Consider the following 21360-nt stretch of genomic DNA (forward strand, 5'->3'; position numbering starts at 1 on the left):
GCTGAGAACCAGACCACGTGTAGCTGGTTTTGGCGTGGTGTCGGTGGGGACCGCAGACCTCGCGTGTCGGTCTTGTCCTTGCGTTTTTTGGACAAAACAGTAGTCGGAGTCTCCGACGACATTTTATAATCAAAGGCTTTACCAAAAAAGTGTTGGGCGAACTCCGCCCGACGTTTAATAGAGCGTTTATTGAAAGTAGCGCAAAAGCGACAGCCCGAGACGTCGTGGTCTGGGCCTAAACAAGGTATGCAGAGGGAATGGAAATCCTTATGCGGTATTTGCTTCCCACAAGAAATACAATTATTAACTTTTTCTGACATCGGTCTGAGGCAAGAAAAGTTTCCCCAACGGGGTACTTAGCTTTAATGAAGACTTCGGTTTCCAATTTTTCGTAATTCAGGAGCTGGCTGACCGGCACTTGCGAACTGCTTCTGCTTCGGGCACCGCGCGGCAAAAAAGACTGAAGAACATGGCATCGGCTGTGTCTTATATACTCCGGCCTCACTGACGTCAGGAGAGAAGGCGACAACAACCGACGCCGGACCTAGACTTTGGAATTCGGCCGACCGAGGACCCGCCTGACGGCAGAGAACCCGCCAACCGAGGACCCGCCTGACGGCAGAGAACCCATCTGTGATTACTGCAGCTGTATGCACGATGAACATCTGGGGGACACAAACCTAGGAAGCTGTATGAACTGTATACCTTTCATCCTCTTAGGACAAGAAATCTGGACAAAGCCTAAAATAATGGGGGTAACAAAGGCCCCAAAATAGGGACATATGTTAAATATTGCTGTTATAAACTTAGAAAGTCACTAGCATACCAGGATTTGTGCTACCATGCATTTTCTGAAGGGTATGAAATCTGAAACTCAGATGTATGTCATTACTTAGGGACTTCAATCCTCCGTGATCTGCCAGAAAATCACAAAGTTTATGAAGAACAGACCAAAAATATGAGGCACAAATCTGGACAGTTGAGAGGTGTGAATTGAACTGTGAAAACAGAGTAAAAGAATCACAAGTTTCCATACATTACAGTTTGATAGAAAAGGAAAGCAAAACCCTAAACCATAAAAAGAAAAAAGCAAAGAAAAAAAAACAGTGACAGAAGGAAATCCACTCTTCAATCCTCCTGACTGACACACAGAGTAAAAATTATAGATGACCAACTAGTTGGAGGGAAAAAAAAAAGATTCTCCAGTGTAGTGAAAGTGCAGTTCTAGTCAACAAAACATTTCCTTAACCCTATGGGCTTCCTACCATCCACTCATACAACTTTAATTCTAACAAGGGACTTTTACATCTAATGCATTCAAACACATATACATTACTCTAGCACATCAGAATCAGGTGCTACCGTTACCAAAGAGGGGCCTCAATGATGTGCAAGACAAAAGGGAAAATTTCAATGAAAATGGGGACCTGCACAACCTAAGTGGACACTAAGGAACAAAGACCACTTTCCTTACCATACTGTTATGTTTACTAGCACATGCAAATGAAAACATATATTTCTACAAAGAAACTGCCAATCTATAAACTATATTGTAACAGTCCTTAGTAAACTTTACTAATTTCACTTTATCATAAGGACATCACTCACTAAAATATATATACATTATTTAGATAGCACACTAGCCCTAAGTCAATCCCAGCGGCTACTGATGCAGAAGAAAACAGCCATAAACAGAGTGCAACAAACAGTGACCAAGAATGGTTTGGCTAAAGTTGGGAATAGCTCAGTGCATTTTCAGACAAAGAGCTGGAAGCTTAATTAACATTAAGAAGAGAGTACAGCCAAACTGTTCGAGAACTTCTAATTAAAAAATGGCCTAAATACAACTGTAAAAACTTCCGTTAAGGATTTTGTCTAGTTTCCAAATATGCTCCCCACTAACAGACAAGCCCCAGTTAGTAAACTTTCATATTCTATGGGCATGTTGGGCTTCAGACACTTCCTTCAGTAGATTTCTAAACAAGAAAAACATCTTGCAATGTAGCTGTAGCCGTATTAATGAAACGTCTGGCTGTACAAAAATATGCACATTACTTTCAGTGATAGAAAGGTAGGGTATAAGAAAACAACTGAAAGGTACAGAGGTCTGAGGAAGGTTTTTTTTAAGCAGCAGGAACTGCTTCAGGTAAGAATATGTAGTTTCATGGCGAAGCAAGATGAAAGTAAAATTATGCTTTGTCTAGACCTAGCAAAACATTTTGGTGTTACTAATGATTTACTCATAATGATGCATGTACAATTGAATGCTACATTAGGAAAATACAGTGCATCTTTACTGCTTATGTAACCAGCCAGTGCAAAACATACAATTACAGAAAAATCTCATCAAATAACATTAAATGAAAATGGAGGCAGCAAATAGATTTTCTGAATGCAACCATTTCAAAGCCCGAAACTGTGCACAATGAACATCAAAAAGAAGCACTTTCAGCATAATGGTCTCTGGACATCACAGGTGTTGAAATGTTCAATGGTCTTTTAAGTAAATGGGGTGGCATTATTCCATCTCGGCAGGTGGAATGCAAGAAATCAATGGCAAACCTAAAATTATACAACAAGCATTATAAATAAAGCGCTCTCTGCTTCCTTATAGTTCATGCCCTGCTGAGCAGAGCTGGATACTTACAAACCTATCTGAGGCAGCTAACTTCAAACAATTTCACACAAAAGCATAAATGACTATACAGCAAAAGATAAAGTAACTGCTGGTCAAATCTATCTGTCCATTTAGAGTAGTACGAGTTCCTCAGGTGAGTATATGATCAGTAGCTAAATTATCAGAAAAAGTTTTGGAAGGCAAACTAAACTTGCATATGAATTAGTTTTATCCTCGCATTCACTGCTCACCAGAGAATGGAATGAGTGTGCATGCTGTTACATAATGGTTTTTGCCTTGTACTTTTTGTTGATTGTTGGCCATGGAGCTGAACAGACTTCTCCATCTTACTGTGAAATGGTGCACTCCTACACATTCATAGGCAAATACTAGGTAATACGTTCATAGGCAAATATTAGGTAATCAATCTGTAAACCATTACAACTGCGAATAATCAGAGGTCAGAATTAAACCCAGTACCTTGTGTGTCTGAGATGAAGACTAACCATTATACCAATTCTTCCCATCCTCCCCTTCCATTTACATGATATTCCCATAAACAGCTTAAATTGGATTATGACATTATATACTGTATGCGTGTTTATGGGTATAAGAGTGTCACTGGATGATGTAGGTGTGACCTTGGAGGGGTTTGTTTTAATTCTGTACAACACTTAAAATACTTACATATATATATATATGGTTACATACAATGTTACCTAATGACAAATTCACTGACTGAGGGTTCAGTCAGCACAAATGGTTGAAAATCAATTTCATTTAAAGACAATTTGTCTGAAAGCCCATTTTACTGACTGTGGTATAGTTAGATGTAGTTCTGCAATACAGATGCTGAAATATTGTGTATGAAGACACCTTGTCTAGTGCTTGAAGTGACCTGTACATAATCACTGATGACCTGGTCTGTATATGTTAATTGATGCTGAATATTGTGTTGGTATTTTCACTTTTCTACAGAGATATGCAACAATGAAGTTAATATATTTAAATAAGTCCAAAAAAGTGTTTTTGGCTACTTTTGTCTTGGGCATTTTTGATTGCACCATTTCAGCTAATTTAAATTCAGTTAAATCATCTTTCATAGAAATGGGCTTTCAGATATTTTGCCTGAGTTCATTTTCAGTAAAATGATCTTTCAATGAGTTGTCTGCAACTTTATTTACTTTAGTTTATTTAGAGACACACACACACACACACACACACACACACACACACACACACACACACACACACAGGCTTTGTGTATTCAGTGTTGCAGTCTATCCAGGGTGCAGTTTTTTTTTCTTACTTTCTGATGTGGATCTATGCACGACACCCCATGATTTATACCACATACTTAACATAGACAGATTTTTGGGATCTTGCACATTTTATACCAGCCAGGACTGGGATGCTATGTGAAAAGTGGATCAAGCCTGCTCAATCTGGTTGATTTCTTTGAGTCAGTCACCAGAGCTGTGGATGAGGGCAAGCCAGTTCATATAGCCTACCTCGATCAGGCCAAAGGCTTTGATACCATTCCCCATTCAGGAATTATTGATAAACTCACCAAACTAGGCATCAACCCCTATATTACTAGGTGGGGTTGCAAACTGACTCACAGACAGAACCCACAGTGTGAAAGTAGCGGAATCCAAGTCAGACTGTTGACCAGTCCCAAGTGGAGTCTCACAGGGATCAGTCCTGGGTCCTTCTCTGTTTGGCATCTACTTCTCAGAAGTCCAGGCCAACATGGAGGGACTCCGGCTGACCAAGTTCGTAGATGACTGCAAGCTGCGAGCCACTATTAACTCCCCAAGTGATGTAGACATCTCCTACAGAAAGGCCTCACTGACACCAGTGACTGGCGTTGAAACCATGGCCTTAAGCTTAATGCCAGAAAATGAGTTGTCATCCCCTTTGGGAAAAACTCAGTTCCCACTAATTACCACATTGATGGGAACCCACTGAACACTGAAGGTGTTATAAGAGATCTGGGAATACAGGTTGACAGCAACCTCTCTTTCAACCACCACATTGCCACTGTGGTTAGAAAGTCCTTCTATGTGGCACATCTCATTACCAAGGGATTTGCATCCAGGAAGAAAGAGGTAATCATTTCTCTCTACTCTTCCCTCATTAGGCCAATCATCGAGTATAATGCCCCATTTGGCATGTACCTCACTAGACACATGGAACACCTGGAAAGACCACAAAAGTACATCACGAAGAGGATCCTAGGCCTTAAATACATGTCCTACACAGACAGGCTCAAAAAACTCCAGCTATTCCCTGTCTCATATCATCTACTAAGAGGCAATCTTTGCTTGACTTCCAAGCCATGTCTAACCCAGCTCTGTTAGAAATCCTACAGCTAAAGAAATCCCAATCTCTCTGCACCACATGCTCCAGAGACCTCAACCTCATTACCACAATCAACAGAACATGCTAGAGGGACAGGTTCATAACCCGGAGACTGCCCATGTTCTGGAAAAGACTTCCCATACATGTCAAGCAGAGCACCTCAATGGCCCTCTTCAAGAGAAATCTTGATGAGTGAATGGGAAACAGAAAGTTCACCCAGGGGATTGCTCCAGTGGCTCTACTTGATAGAGGCACTGGGAACTAATGTTGGGAGGTACAATGCCAGGGCACTTCTATGGGCTAGGCTTGTAAAGGCTCCAGGGCCATTAGCCTAGTACACACCTATGAACCTATATAAACCACAGAATGATAAAAAAAAATTTAACACATGCAATAAAAGAATTTGTAACACATGTTTTACGTATCATATAAAAAAAAATTCCTATATACCTACAAAGAACAGGATGCAGTCAGATCCAATGGAAATTACAGTATAGTGTGTACCTAATCTTTAAAATCCCAGAATGCACCAGTGCAAGGGTATTTACAACTACTTGTCAGTAATCTCAGCACTATAATGTTATATACAACAGGTTAAAAAATTGCATTAGTTTATTTCCACATTTGTATGAAACATCCCATGTCAAATCAAACCAATAAAGCTGCAAACTTAACATGGCAGTTATGAAGAGAAACTTTTTTTTTCCATACTCTGCATGTGAGGTTACTATATGGTGGAAGAAAGTATGACTTCATAAGCAATTGGTAGGTTGGGGGGTCTCAAGTCAGTGTTGATACCGAACAGCGAAAGGAACTAATTTACGGCACCAAACATTTTATTTCACACAGCTTCGTCTAAAACCATAGAATGATACTGTTATGTAAACCAACATTTCACAGAACCTACAACACTCAGACTTTATGGATGTTCAAAGGCTACAACACATGCAGAAGGACCATAATTCTTATCAGCAGGATCATTTTTCTTAAGTGACAAATTTTAATGGGCGCTAGAAATAAAGCATTCCTGTTAATGAAATAATCTCCAGGCAATCTGCTAAAATAGGTATAACTGCTACCATGTCTACCTCCTAAAAGCTAAGTTAAACTTTACATAGCCCATAACAATTATGGACAGACTTGATACAAATCCTGGCAGTACTAATGCAGAGCCCACATGGAACAACATTTTACAACCACAATTCACTGCATTCAAAAAACACCTTCGTTATAATGGTCTCAGATGTATCTTCTTCCATCCATTAACCCACAACCATCTTTTTCCCATTTCTGCACATGGAGTTGGGGTGTCACTTCACAAGTGACAGTTATCTAGAGACACGGTTTACATCCCCAGGTGGCAAGCTCAGCCTGATAAATCCTCTTTCTCAGATAGTGACCTGTACTCTACAGTCTGCCATATTTTTTTAAACTTTCATTCTAACCTAAGTTTGCAACATCTCTGTCATTGAAGACACATTATCAGACACTCCTGAAATCTAAAAACCTTTCTGAGCCAACCAAATTCATACCTGGTGCTAAGTCAGCACACCCTGCAATGCTCCTAGAAAAAAATGTTTATGCCCAACTGAAACACTTCAGAAATAAATACGGCATCCAATATAACTTCAGACAAGGTTTCATTAACAGCTGGCTCCTCAGTCAAAAGCACAGTATGGATAAACGTCTCATTGCTGTAGCCTTTTCCACAAATCTCCAAAAGGTCTTTGACACTGGCAATCACCTTTTCCTCACCAACAATCTTGTTCAACTATTGTTTAGAAAAGGCCTCCTAATATATTTGACTTACAGTATTGATGCTGGAGACAGCAATGGGCATGAGTGGTCGATGCCGGCTCAGCCATCCAACCAAGAGGTAGCTTGGCTCATTACATTTGCAATATCTGGAATGCAGGTGTATTGCCACAGCATGAAAAGCCTAGACAGCCCATGCCATTGGCAGTGTGTTACCTGATCAGGAAGTTGCTGAAGCACAGATGTGTGCATACAACTTATAGGGAGCTACAGCAGGGGGCATAGGCTCCCAAGGGGTTGGGGATAGAGTAGTTACCAGAAGCTTCATATTGTCTCCACTGCCTAACAGCTTATTCTCGCCTTCATAATGAAGAAGGATGATTAGGCAAGTTCTCACCCCAATGAAGGAATTAATGGGTCAACTGAGTGATAGGGAGCCAATTTGCCAGAATAGTGGACCATAAACAAAATTATATTTTGACATGGTAAAAATTATATATAACATTAAAGTTGAGGTTATTAATACTCTGTACAAGGTATTCATTTTTGTAGACTCTCTGGAGTGTCTTATTGCAACAATCAAGTGACCCATTTTATTATTATTATCAGATGCAAAGCCCATTGCTCACTTTTATGTCTGTGAAGAATAATCCTTAAGAAGTGCCCTGGTACACAGCCATACAGACCAGAACAAATAACCCTTAAAGTAACAGAAATGTAACATACATATAGAACACTACAAATTAACCTTAATTCAATAGAAATGTAAAAATATGAAATAAATGACCCCATGGGCAAACGTATCACCGCCAAAGAAAATAGAAATGTAACCTACATATACAACACTACAGATAACCCTCCCTTAAAGCAACAGAAACGTAACCTACTTCCTTGATGTTTATTGCACTGCTGCTTAACCAGTATTTTACCAAAAAAACTCTGTAAAGGTCGACATGTATTGGTTTAAGTTGGTCAATTATTCCCTTATGTGGAATAGTGTTGAGTGCCTTAGCAAGGCCAGTTTTAGCAGCATAGAATGCTAATCCTTCATCAGGTGCTCTTTAAGGAATACTACAATATTCAAAAGGCAAGATCTAACCTCAACACCCCCATACTATGCTTTATCTATCAAAAGTGACAGAAAAGGGTCAAATGACCACCTTACCCACCCAGTCATCAAACAAATAAATAAGTAGGTTCCCTGTGTCGATCTGGACAGACTTCATTATTTTACAAAGAACACCAGTCAAGCTAATAGATATAGAATTGTTTTGAAATTTACAGTAGAATAAGTCTGGAACTTGAATATATACAAACATTTATTAACTGTCCAAAGCCTAACACCTCAGCATAATTCACTCTCTGAGGGGGTTAAATTACCATCTCATTTTCTACTTTTTAAAAGCAGATCTGTTAACTAATTAATTAAACAAACCACTGCCAAGTCTACTAGCCTCCTTACTGCCTCGGACTATCTCCATTCTAAGGCTAGGACAGAACCTAAGGGTGTCCAGGGGAATCATGCCACTGATTGCTTCTACCAGGGACTATTCCATTCATGATCTACCCCTTGGTACCCCCCCCGACATTCACCTGTTACATCCAGGGGTTACTCCCCTCTATGGACCATGTCTCCACACAGGGAACACAGACAACACATGATTCATATTCCCACCACTAAAGTGGGGTGCTATATACAAAATAATACGTTTGCAGTAAACATTAATTTACGTACTTAACCAGAATGTTAGATTTAATTGGTTTCTGTCAGGACACTGGAAACTGATGGACTGGTCACTGAAGGTAGACGCCCGGCTAGCTCAAGCTCTTCTCAGTGCGATAAAGCACTTCTCTCAGCTAGCTCTGCAGATCGACTAAAACTAGCATTAAGTATAAGACAAGTATGTTAAGGAAGATATTTCTGATGATCCAGGCAATTTAGCAGGAAAATATTAACTATAGACCTTTGGTGTTCCTCTGGGTTTCTTAAGATAGGGAAATTTGGAGGGGGATGGATGGGTGGGATGGTTCCAGTGTTTGGATACAAAACAACAAACTAATGCTCTGTTAAGTACATAGCTTACATATTTAAGTCGGTCATGTCTTCACACTGGAAATGATGGACAGAGTCCCTAGCAGATTGTGGGCATTACTAAGACAAGATACCACTAAGAATGGAAGCCTCGAAAGAAGGAGACTATGGACCTGAACAGAACATACATACCATAGTGCTTTACAAATTATGAAAGGTAGACCATAATATAGCTACACAAATTTCATCCAAAGGCAAGTTTTAGGGGGAAACTGTTGAGGTAGCCTGAGCCTCAACAGCATGTCTTGGCTTGGTGGCAGGGATTTGTTGCTAAAAGAGCAAGAACTGATGCAGTCAGATTGACCATTTGTATAATGACATTTTTGTCACTTCCGGACTTTCGGTCTGGAAAAGGAAATAAATAAGTTTTCATCTCCTTTGAATTCCTTGGTCCTTTGAGGTAGTTGCCTGTACACATCCCAACAGAGCAGTCTATAGAAACCTTTGCTGCAATTTTTGGGGAAAAGCTTAGGTAAATACATGAACTGATTTAAACTGGCCTGTGCTGCTACTTTAGGGACAAAGGAGGGATGAGTTCTAAGAGACACGCTGTCTTTATGAACCACAACGATGGAAATTTATATGACAAGGCATGCAGCACTTGAGATTCTCCAAGCTGATGCACTGGCCACTAAGAAAAGGAATTTAATGCCAGATACATTGGCCGGCTGTAAAGGAGGAAGAGTCAGTTTTTCCAAAACAAAATTTAAATACTATAACAGAGAAGGGTCATTCAACAGGGGCGTAGAAAGAAAGACTCCCTTTAGGAATGCTTTACAGAGTTTGTGACAGGCTAGAGAGGGCAATGTAAATCCTTGCTTGGTGGCAGGAAGATTCATTTGCTAGATGAACTTTGGTTGGAGGAGTAGTTGGCCCCTGTATGAAAGATCTGTCAAAAGGATCAGTGCAAGACAAACTGGAGCTTCAAATGGATCAATATGTTGCTTGCTTGCATACATTTTTCTGGTTGAAGGTTTCTGAGATGATATAATCAACTGTATCTCGTGTGGTGGGTGTACAGGGTCCTTGGCCTTCACTGGAACTGGAAAAACCATGGAGTTAATCCAAGGGAATGAATGTATAAGTAAAGCTGACTGAATGGGTGAGACAGCAACTGAGAGTACTGTAGGAGCAATTTTTTTCATCTTAGATAGGGGCTAACAGGGGGAACTAAATCAGGAGTTGCCAGAATGGGGTTATGAGAAAGACCTTGGCATTGCACATTTTGGCCTTCTGTAGGACTCTGGGTACGAGAAGTACTGGTGGGAAGTATAGAAGTGCCCTAAGGGTCAATTATGCACAAATGCATCTCTTGGGGGATCTCTCTTAACTAATAGCTTCCTACAAGAGTACAGTCATCAGAAAAGCAGAAATCTAGTGTATCCTGCAAGAGAATACTCATATTTACAGAAGACTTCCCTATACTCCTGAAACTAGTACACTAGCCCATGCTTTCAGTGTCTAATTTCTGGAAGTCCTGGTACAAATGCATTCAAAAAAACAAAGGAAGCAAAGTGGCATCTACAAACTAACCTAATTTGCTAAGCAATCATCATACCTCCTAACCGTCCCAAATTACTCAGTTTTTACAAAGTTTTGGGGTCCAAATAATGGGGTGCCACGATTCCCAAGGGGCATGCCTTAATTTCCCGGCAGTTTATTTTAAATTTGTTTGTTCCGGCTTACGGAGCTGACAATCACATGCGTGATGACATCAGCTCCGTGAAACAGCCTGCCAGACTGTCGGAAACTAGCTAGCTCATGCGTACAAGTCCAGGCGGGAACGTTATACTGAGAGGAGGTTATCTGCTGCCTGCGGGAACATTATGCTGAAAGGTCCAGGAGATATCATGCTGCTTTGCAGGTATTTGCTGCTTCCATCTGCTTAGGAGACACAGGAAGGCTGTGTCGCTGTGTGTGTGTGTGTGTGTGTGTGTGTGTGTGTGTGTGTGTGCTTGTGTGTATCTGTGTGCTTGTGTGCATCTGTGCATAAAATGCCCCAGATGAATATACCTAGTGGCTGGAAGTACCCAGGCTTGAACCCTGTACCTTGGGTACAGGTAACAAGAGCCTAAAGTCCCTACCCACCACCACTTTCATATTATATTTTTTTCTGTGGTTTTCTGGATTTTTGTGGAAAATCAGTGAAGGATTGAATTCACTAAATAATGACAGGCATTTGAATTTCAGACTTCGTATTCTTCAGAAAATTAATGGTAACACAAAACCTTTTATTCTAGCAATTTTCTAAGTTTATAAGATCAGTATTTGAAATTTGTCCCTATTTTTGGGGCTGTATTCCCCCATTATTTGCTTTGTCCAGGTTGTTTTTGTGCTAAGAGGTTGAGAGCTATGGTGAGAAGTGAATTCACTAAATGATAGCCATTTAAGTTTCAGTCTTCCTATTCTTCAGGAATCTGCTAATTTGACATAGTGGTATGTTGCTCTGACTGTCCTGTGTTCAAGATGTGGCAGTGAAATGGCATGGTGGTAACACACAACATTTTAGTCTAGTGACTTTCCAAAATTATACAAGCAATGTTTAAAATGTGTCCCTGTTTTTTCTGGCTTTCACCCCCCCCCCCCGTGCTTTTTCCAGACTTCTTGTACTGCAAAGTTGAGAGCTAGAGTTGAGTGTCGAGTGGATTTTACAAGGAGCTGACAGCTTCAGGGGAAGAGAAGTTTAGTGTTGCTTATGCTGAGTCTGTTTGCACTGTTAATAGCATAACAGGTTAAATACTTGCTTTTAATGCAGAAGGCTGTGGGTTCTACTCCCACAGTATGTAGATGCATTGCTGATACTGTACTGTGTTGTTGTACTTTTAAAGGCAGTGGGTGTAACAAGTCAAGGGTGTAGCTACAGATACAACAGAAGTGAGAAAATATCATGCACAAGGGTATTTGTGCCTCAGTGGAAAGAGCAAAAATATTGTTAACCCAAATTCAGGAACAGAAAATCAGAATTATTATGTTATGTGCTGCATTATAAGAAAAATATTTTTAAACAAGTACAGTACATTTTCCAGCATTCACGATAAAACACACATTTCTCCACTGCAGACAGTGGAGAAGCAAGAGTGGTCAGTTAACAGCACCAGGATTACAATGATAGTTTTGATGCTTCGGGATGAATGTAGGACTAAAAATTGGAAGTTTTAAAACATGCAGTTCACCTAGTTTATTTTGTTGTGCGTTTACAGCTATTGAGTTGGTCTGATAACACAGAGTAAGTCAAGACAAAAATGAAATTGAAAATAAGTTTGAGAAGCTGTGCAAGATGCTCATGGCTTACACTACTGTCATTCCATTTATATATATAAAAAGTGTGTGTGTAAGTAGACTTTTATGACGGAAATGTTCTGAATTGGGCAGTTTTGTCATTATTGGTTCATGCATTTTGTTTCACTGCTCTCTAAGTCTAACAAGTGTGCTGTATTATACAAGGAATATCATTTAATAAAATCAGGAAGGGGTATCAAAGAACATTCTTGTTTTGTGTGCAAAAGGCCTATTTTTCAAAAACAGCTCAAATGTAATCTTTATCCACCACTGGCCACCAGATGCATTTTCTTTGGATGTGGTGTGGGTTTTAATGCTGTTTCAATGAATGTGAGTTTCAAGGCCAGAGAGGTTTTAATGCTAAGTCTATTTTCATTGCGAGACAATATTGCTTTGTTTAGCATATGTCTATTAGTGTTTGTGCATTCTGCTATAAAATGTAAAAATAAAATCAAAACAATCACTGTAGAAGTAAAGCAGTATGCACATTAGTGTTTATGGTAAATGGGGTGAAATAGCCAGGTAATGGGACACTGGAATGGCTGCAGGGGGACTCTGGTGCCATATTCTGGTTGTCTGTTCTTCAGTTTGCGTTTGAAAGTTGGTATCCCACAATTCCATCGGAGTGAGTGGGATTATGTAATTATGTATGCAATCAGCGTGCAGATTTGTACCTATTTTTCATGGGCCTTGTCCAGAGTTTTGATATTTCTACGTTCAGAGGTATGGCAAGCATAGTAAAATGGTCATGATGGTATTATACAGAGTTGGAGTTAAGGAGTGTTGATAAAAAGTTAAGTAAAATGAGGTAGTGTCCATGTTTACATTAACAATGCAAAAAATGGAGTGTGATATTGTCATGTTAGGGTTGGTAAGTGCAAGCAATAGATGTTAGAAAAAAAATTACATTAAAATATGACAGGTTATTTGAAGACATTCTGAGATATAAATGCTTTTTTTGTAAAGCAATTATGACTTTTAGCTATATTTTCATTACAGCATGAAGATCATAAAAGCTATATAACCTACATGTGAACAAATGGTGTCACATCTCATACAAAATATTAGGGTACTATATGGCTAATGATATTTACATCTAACAAAGGCATTTTGTAAATGAATGTTTAAAGTATTAAGTAGCATATGCATATTTTGGAGATATCATGCAACACCACAATATACCAATATAGTAACCCTCTTGCCATACATCATTGGAAAGCTCTCAAACTGGTGAGCAATTCTCTCACTGACATCTTGGATCTATCTTGTACATTTACAGAGCTATAATCATTTGTTTAACCACAACAGTAGTTATTTTTGGCAAATTAAAATACCATTTTTTCTTTCATAAATCTGCAATATAAAATCAGCATCTACAGATAGACACTGGATACTAATACCAGTATATAGCCCACTGTCTACAGAAGGGGCTGTCATATATTGCATTTTTTGTAAGTCAAATCATTTCTCAAATATTTCAGATCTTATGCAGGAAGTACTCAAAGTATTTTGCAGAAAACATCTTAAGAAGCAAGTGGCTTCCTGGCTAAGGAGACCTCAGAAAGCAAAGAAATTAATTAGCCTCCTGCTGCTCAGAATTAAATGAGTTAGGGAATGATGGAGATAAACTCTGTTGCATCAGGTATAATATGATGAAAAATAGAATCACCACATGGCTATCTCCATTTGCACAAAACTTTGACTACTGCCAATCCATAGAGAGACTATTTGTGGAGGACCAGAATTTGTTAGCTCAACTTGTCTGCAGTCATGTTAGATGTCCCTGTGATGAGTGTCGCATCAGAAAATGATAGGAAGACGTGGCCTTTTACCATAACCACACAGCTTCTTGACAGAGGGAGTAAGAATGGCTTCCTCCACGCTTGCAGATGTACCATACCACAGCCATGTTGCTGGACTGGACAGATACTGCACCTTGGGAAGAAGGTCTTAAAAGGCTTGTAATCCAAAGATGACCTCTCTCATCTCCAAGACAATTTGGTTTCATCAGTGGTCCATGTACCCTGGACTACCCTGAGTGAGGAATGCCCCATCTCTCTAGTAAAGATCCAGTTGTGATTAGAGTGGCTGCTGAAATCAAAAGAACAAAAGTTATTCCTATGCTGAGATTTTCTGTGTTTGTCCACCAAGATAGAAGATCTAAGCAAGTCTTTGAACATTTTCTGATGTTTAGTCATGGATTGTGTTGCTTCAAGCCACTAGACTCTTTGCAGCTAGTGCATCACTCTCATGCACTGAACGGCATACGGAATTGGCTAGATGGTGACTGCCATAAGGCCTAGCTCTTAGAGAACCACTGCAGCATCTGAACTAGGATTGTTGGAAAGGTCCCTTACCACTTGGGCTACTGTGGATATTCTGTTTGGGGGTAGAATAGCAAGATGTCTTATGATGCCCATCTGTAGACAATGAATATTAGAGACTGAGAAGGTTCCAGATGGGATTTTGGAAGAATGAGAGCGATCTCCAAAGATAGGCAGAGCTGGAGTAACTACAGTCTTTCCATGACGAATTCTGCCATTGTAGACAAAGCAACTTTATCCCACTCTCTCCTTCAAACTTCTCTCATGAAATACAAGAAAATATAAATCCCCCTACTATCACTACGGAACAGGTCCTCAACATTCTCTCTTAGGCCAAAAACGCATCATCAATGGGCTCAAACAATATCCCAGGATACCTTCTAAACAGCATGAAGCATTACCTTTCATGACCTATGGAATCACTATTTAAACGAGGCATCCAAACAGCATTCTTGTCCCATGAATGGAGATAAGCAACAGCATCCTTCTGCACAACGGTGGGTCATCTACAAAACCTGGAAACTACAGACCAGTAAATCTCACTAGTCTTGTATTCAAAACTATTGAAAGAATTATCATGGAAATGATCAATGACGACATAGGAAACCTTCAGGCACTGGACTGGTTTCATCAAGAGCAGGTCATGCCTACTCAACCTGGCGGACTTCTTTGAGAAGGTCAGCAAAGCAATGGATGAAAGCAAAACAGTCCCAAACTGCCTACTTTCACCTGGCCAAGGCATTTGATACAATACTCCACTTGGCCATTGTTGATGAACTCAAGAGTTTAGGTATAAACCCTTATGTTAGTCAGCTGGCTCCCAGACAGGGCCCTGGAAGTCAGAATTGAGGAGTCCACCTCTACAAAGATGCCATTCACAAGCAGAGTCCCTCAGGGATTGGTCCTGGGACCACTCCTTTTTGGCATTAACTTCTCTGAAGTCAAGGCCAATGTCAAGGAACTCTATCTGACTAAATTTGCAGACAATTGCAAATTAGAAGCAGTTGTAGAAACCCCCAGAGACACAAATGTTCTCCAAGAAAGGCTGATACAAAGAACTTGTGTCCGAGCCATGGACTAGAAATAAATGCCAAGAAATGCTATTAATATACTTTGGGATGTCATCCACCCCGGTAACTATCATATTTCACAACACACCCCTTAGAGTCAACCAGTAGACAGGGACTTGGGGACACACAGACATTAAATCTAGCTTTTGACAATCATGTCTCTACAGCAGTGAGAAAAATCATTCTGTGCTGTGCAACTTATAAACAAAATACAGCATCTGAGTCCAAGGAGGTCATTGTTCCACTGCATTCAACATTCATCAGACCTGTCATTGCCCCCTTTAGTATGTACATAACCAAGCATATCCAACAACTGGAATGTCCACAGATATTCCTCACTAAAAGAATACAGGGCATAAGTAACATGTCTTATGCAGACTGTCTCAAAGCCTCTGTCTTCTACAGACTGTTGTGGAGAAATATAAGCCTGACATATAAGGTATTGTCAGACTCCACCCTGAAGGACTCTTCTGTACATCTGCAAAACAAACAGCACCACAATTACCCATTCTAAAAACTTAAATCTTGCCTATGACATAAATAGGATCTGCTTGAGAGACAGGTATGCATCACAGAGACTATCCTTTCACTAGAACAGGCTCCCCATTTGTGTCATGTACAGTTCATCCCTAACCCAATTCAAGTTTAACTTGGACAATGGATGGGAGACAGGAAATTCATCCCTAGTTTGGCACCCATCTCTCTAACAGACACAAGTAGTCTATAAATGCCTCAGCTCCCAGGCTCCTGGTTGAAAATGTTTTATCTCCAAAGCCCCTGCGTACACTTTTCAAGGGTAACAGAACTTGTCAGATATTTGGGATGCATGGTTAGGCCTAAAAAGACACTACTAGTCATTATCATAGTACACACCTATGAACTAATGAGTCAGTTGTCTATGTAGGGGATCATTTTTATCCCTAACACTTGCATATGGATAGTGACTGCAGTCATGCACTAGGCGAGCACACAGGGGACAGTGATGACAACAAAGGTCAATACTCTGAACTGGTAGCTCCCACCTGAAATTACAAGAATCTCCTAGACAGTTTGGTTATTTTGATGTGTAGATACATGTCCTTGAGAGCCAAACAGAGCATCTAATCTCCTACCTGAAAGTAAGGTACAATGGATTGTGTCATGATCATCCAAATGACTCTTCCTTCACATATTGACTCATAGGTTGTTATTAGACTAATGACCACTAGGGTCCTTAAAAGCCTAGCCGTGAACCCAAAACCATTTGGTTTCCAAGTATTATAGGTGTCTATATGGGGAGGGGGGCACATTAGCAGGGAGATGACTAAGTATTTGTAGGGAAGGCTATTCCATAGGACAGGGACCCTTTGGGACATGTATCTGTCTCTCCAGCACGTTCTGTTTATGTCACAAGTGAAGTTCAGATCCCTGCATCTAGAGTGTCTAGTGCTGTTTATTTTGCACATGTCCAACAGATCCATCAGGACTGAGTCTGACGAAAGCCTGTAGCACAGGCAAAGATTCCCTCGCAGCAGCCTGTAGGCGGTTGAACACACAGGTAGAGGCATTAGGCAATCAATGTAAGGCAGCGTATTCATACCATGAATTCTCCTGGTGAGAAACGTTCTTGGGCCTTCCGACTGGTGCAAGTGTCTGATTAGATACATGCCAAAGGGGCAATGTATTCAATGGTGGATCTGATAAGGGCAGAGCAGAGTGAAACTGTAATTTCCTTGGACCTGGACGACATGCTCATATCTGTAAGTTGAATGACATAAAATGATTTTCTTTCTGCCTTAGCTACATGTTAGCCAACATTTTTGGAATCAAACTGTCATAGAAGTATGCATTTTCACTATAACAAACGTTCTAAAAGTAAACAGTCAGTAAACACTGCATGTTTCTACTGTTAGCTGATCTACATGAAAACATTTCTGAGCATTATTTGTTTGTGTCTTTTGGCTTTTCCCGGTTAGGGGTCACCACAGCGGAACTCCGGTCCGCTAATGATTGGTAGTTGATTTTTACGTACCGAGTTACCAGCCCTGATGCACAACCTTCAACGAAGGTACACGCATTTACGCATGTCTCCATGCAGAAGACGCTCTAGCTGTGAATCGAACCAGACAGCGTCTTACTGTGAGGCGACAACGCTACCGCAGCACCACCACTATAACATCTCATAAAATCTATCTCAGTTTATTCACAAAGTAGCCGTATTGAAATATTTCCTTCTTTTTTTTTTTTTTCATCAGAAACCATGCCAATCATGGTACTAAACAATTTGCATTCGAGGAGCCCCAAAACATGGGGTGCATCAGTACAGAATAAACCTGGAACTCACTGAATAAATAGAAGCACTTTTTGTTTTTTAGCCTCCAGTATGAAATGTGCTATAAATTCTCATCTCTGAATCACAATTACCTGTTTGGTATTTATAGCAAACTTCTTTTTTTCACATTGAGATGTCAACAAATATACAGATTTGCTTCAGGTTCAGCTTATAGAACCCATCACTGCCTAAACCTTAAATCCCTGGACTGGCTAGAACTACCCTATCAACTTCAATATAACTAACGTATAGTCGTTCACAAAATTCTCTTCCAACCAGACAGTACACCCATACTGAAAAATATTATTATTCCCTACAATAACCTAAAAGCCTTCCGCTCTTCCAACAGATTGCTAGTACAAACTACTAGAGTTCACAACACAGCTGGAGACTCACTGTTCTCCAACTCTGCCAGCAAAAACTGGAACTTACTTCCTACTGAACTTACTACTCTGTCCTCCCTACCCCAATTCAAAATATCCCTAAAGAAACAACTCAGAACTCACTGGTTTTGTCCATGTACAAACACTGACTAACCACACTCAAACAGAAACAATTTATGAGTACTAACTACATGTATAAAAATTTCTGATCCTTAAGTTGCTCTGAATTAATTTGTCTCTCTCCTGCTGATATAATTTGTAATAAGACTCTTAGCATATATGTTAGCCACCTTAAAGCTGTGCATTTCCCCTTTCTAGATATAATCTCTTCCCAGATGCATTCTCCATCTATTTCCACCTTACCTATTAACTTCTTCTATTCCCTATCTGTACTTTAGAATAGCATGTAAGTGTGTGTATCTAGCATTAAACATATATCTATGTTGTTATAATGCAAAATAAGAACTTCACTGTAATTACACTTCTTTATGTATACTTGGAGCTTTTCTCCCTGGGCATCCGCTGAAAATGGACATGTATCCAGTCGGACTTTCCCGGTTAACAAATGTAAAACAATTAAAATAAATAAACAAACATATTCAGGACACTTACTCTTACAAATGGAGATGGAATCAGACAATGTCTCTGCAATCTAAATAGCTGAGTACAAGATGCAGTGAAACATATTGGGAATAAATTTATAGCAGATGACAAATTTAAACTCTTTGCATACATGTTTTACTTGTGCAGATAAAAGAGAGGATGCAGTGAAACATATTGGGAATAAATTTATAGCAGATGACAAATTTAAACTCTTTGCATACATGTTTTACTTGTGCAGATAAAAGAGAAGGACCCAACAGGGATAAACATACATAATGGCTTAATCACAATGTCCATCTTCTTATGGAATAATGTTATAGCTCAACAAATAAATAGGTGTTACAATTTCTGCTGACAACAGGTTATTGTTATTTTATCATTTGGATGTACAGGACAACGCCTGCATTTCCAAGATAGCAGCAGAAGAGCAACTGTGGGACTGCAAAAAGCATTCGGCAGCAGTTACCACAGCCACTCAAGAAACAGATGTCTTTTGGGATGGGGAATACCATATTATGTGTTCTGAATGTTAAGGTAAAGGTCCATTTGTTAGGCTCCTGATTGCCCACACTCCTTCTAAAGAGCTAGTTTGAAGTACAGTGATGAAAACAGTACATCACAAACTTGATATTTTGTAATTCAACCAAGACAGCTGTCCACAAAGACACAGGCTGTGCATTAGAAGTAAGGAATTTCATTAAATGTCTGAATTATTCACTTCAAAAACACTTTTGACTGACTAATACTAAAATGCTTGATGGTCAAGGAACCAGGCAGGGGTGTCCTCTACCTCCTTTATTATTTGCATTACATTTACAACTACTGGCAAACAAACTAAAGGACTCAGAAATTCAAGGAAATAATTGGTACGGCAGTCAAGAAAAGCTGGCTGTATCTGTAGATGATGATAATTATATACCTGACAAAACCAGAAAAGAACATTACAGTGTTGTGGTACATTTTGAGACAGTTTAAAATTTTTTTCGGGATACAAAATTAATAAAGCTAAAACAGAGGCAATATGGTAAATTATGTACCAACACATGACTTGGTAGATAAAATTAAGCATTTAGGAGTATGGATTAAAATTATTCTGGTGTGGCAGCTAAGGATATGTGGGAAGAGAATGACAAAAAATAATACAAAAACTGAGAAACTGGAAGCTATGTCATATGGATATGGATAGTGCAATACAAGCAGTTAAAATGTTTTTAGTCCCTTTAGTCTTATACACAGGTCAGGAATATTTTTTATAAACCAGAAGTACCAACCAGTGCTTCGTGTCCCTGCCCAAGTAGCTGACACACATACTCTGAGATAAGAGTTTACACAACCACACAGACACTTCCGGGGAAAGCTGGCACAGGTTCTCCAGCTGTGCCCCTTTTTACCCAGATTATATGGTAGTACCAGCTGCCACCACCCACTAATAATTATCAGCTATTCAAAGGCCCTTAAAAGGGTGTCCAATTATTACTGAGCAATATTATTATCCAATTGGTAGATGTGACTAAACAGTCCCAAGGCTTATTAGAGTGACCTGGTACAGGATCCTTATATACATGCAACATACTCTTAGAGCTTAACATATCTCTACACAAAACCAGCCGCAGTTAAAATGTTTTAAAATATTTAATAATAAATAATTAAAACCATAAGACAATACTTTCTACTACACAATCAGTGCTAGTCAAGAGAGTTCAGAGATCACACAGAAATACTTAAAATAAATCAGTAGTACAGTTCTGACACCACAGAAAAACAGTCTAAACTTTATAGTTCCTAGCTATTCCAAAAAGAAAACACAAGTCTAAGATAACTTACATAAGACAACAGGCAGAGTGCTGACAAGTTGGATATCAAGACAAAAATGCTCAATAATCTCTGGTTCTCATTGTTTAAATTGAAACTGCAGTTCTGTTAAAACATTACATGATTTCACACTTTCCTGGTGTTCCCAGGCTGAAAGAAACTGCATTTACATTCTTTTACACTTAGAGCAATAAAGGACATTCCACATGCAAATTCTGGTCATTAACTTTAGCCTTAAAACAATAGGCAGGAATCCTTCATCTAGCCTTTTCGGCACCACTGTCCACTTCAAAGGTTCACCACATGCTTTACTTTGGTCAGTAGAGTGCACTGTTGTCACATTTATTTCCAGTTCCACATGTAACAGTATTTCTTTCATTTAAGAAGACAAGCTTGTATTTCAACATTCACATTTACAAATGATCGAATTATCTATAAAATTCTATCTGGCTAGGCTGGCAGCCTTCACCCTTGTCTACCAGTCTTCACATACCGCCCCCCCCCCCCCGGAAAACTCAAGCTAGTTTTTCAAGTGACCCTTGAGAAACACTGCTTGAGAGGGTCAGGTCTATCTGGATGTACCTCACCCCATTCCCTGTCTTGAGAGCCCATCTGCATTGGCATTGCTACTCCCACTGCAGTGCTGCACTGACATATCATATGCTTGTACCCCAGGCTCCATCTTAGCAACTTGGCATTTTGCTGACTGGCTCTCTTTAACCATGTTAGAGGGTTGTGATCTGTCATAAC

The 21360-nt window shown here is 39.6% G+C and overlaps 1 protein-coding gene across 4 annotated transcripts in view; it reads right to left on the minus strand.

The window, feature by feature from the left end:
- Positions 1 to 21360, minus strand: part of ELMO1 (engulfment and cell motility 1) — a 3030107-nt gene that overhangs the window by 1615418 nt on the left and 1393329 nt on the right. The gene's annotated exons all lie outside the window — the stretch shown is intronic.

This window comes from Protopterus annectens, chromosome 3.part0 (assembly GCF_019279795.1).
Source record: "Protopterus annectens isolate FY-2018-M chromosome 3.part0, PAN1.0, whole genome shotgun sequence".
NCBI classification, from domain to species: domain Eukaryota; kingdom Metazoa; phylum Chordata; order Ceratodontiformes; family Protopteridae; genus Protopterus; species Protopterus annectens.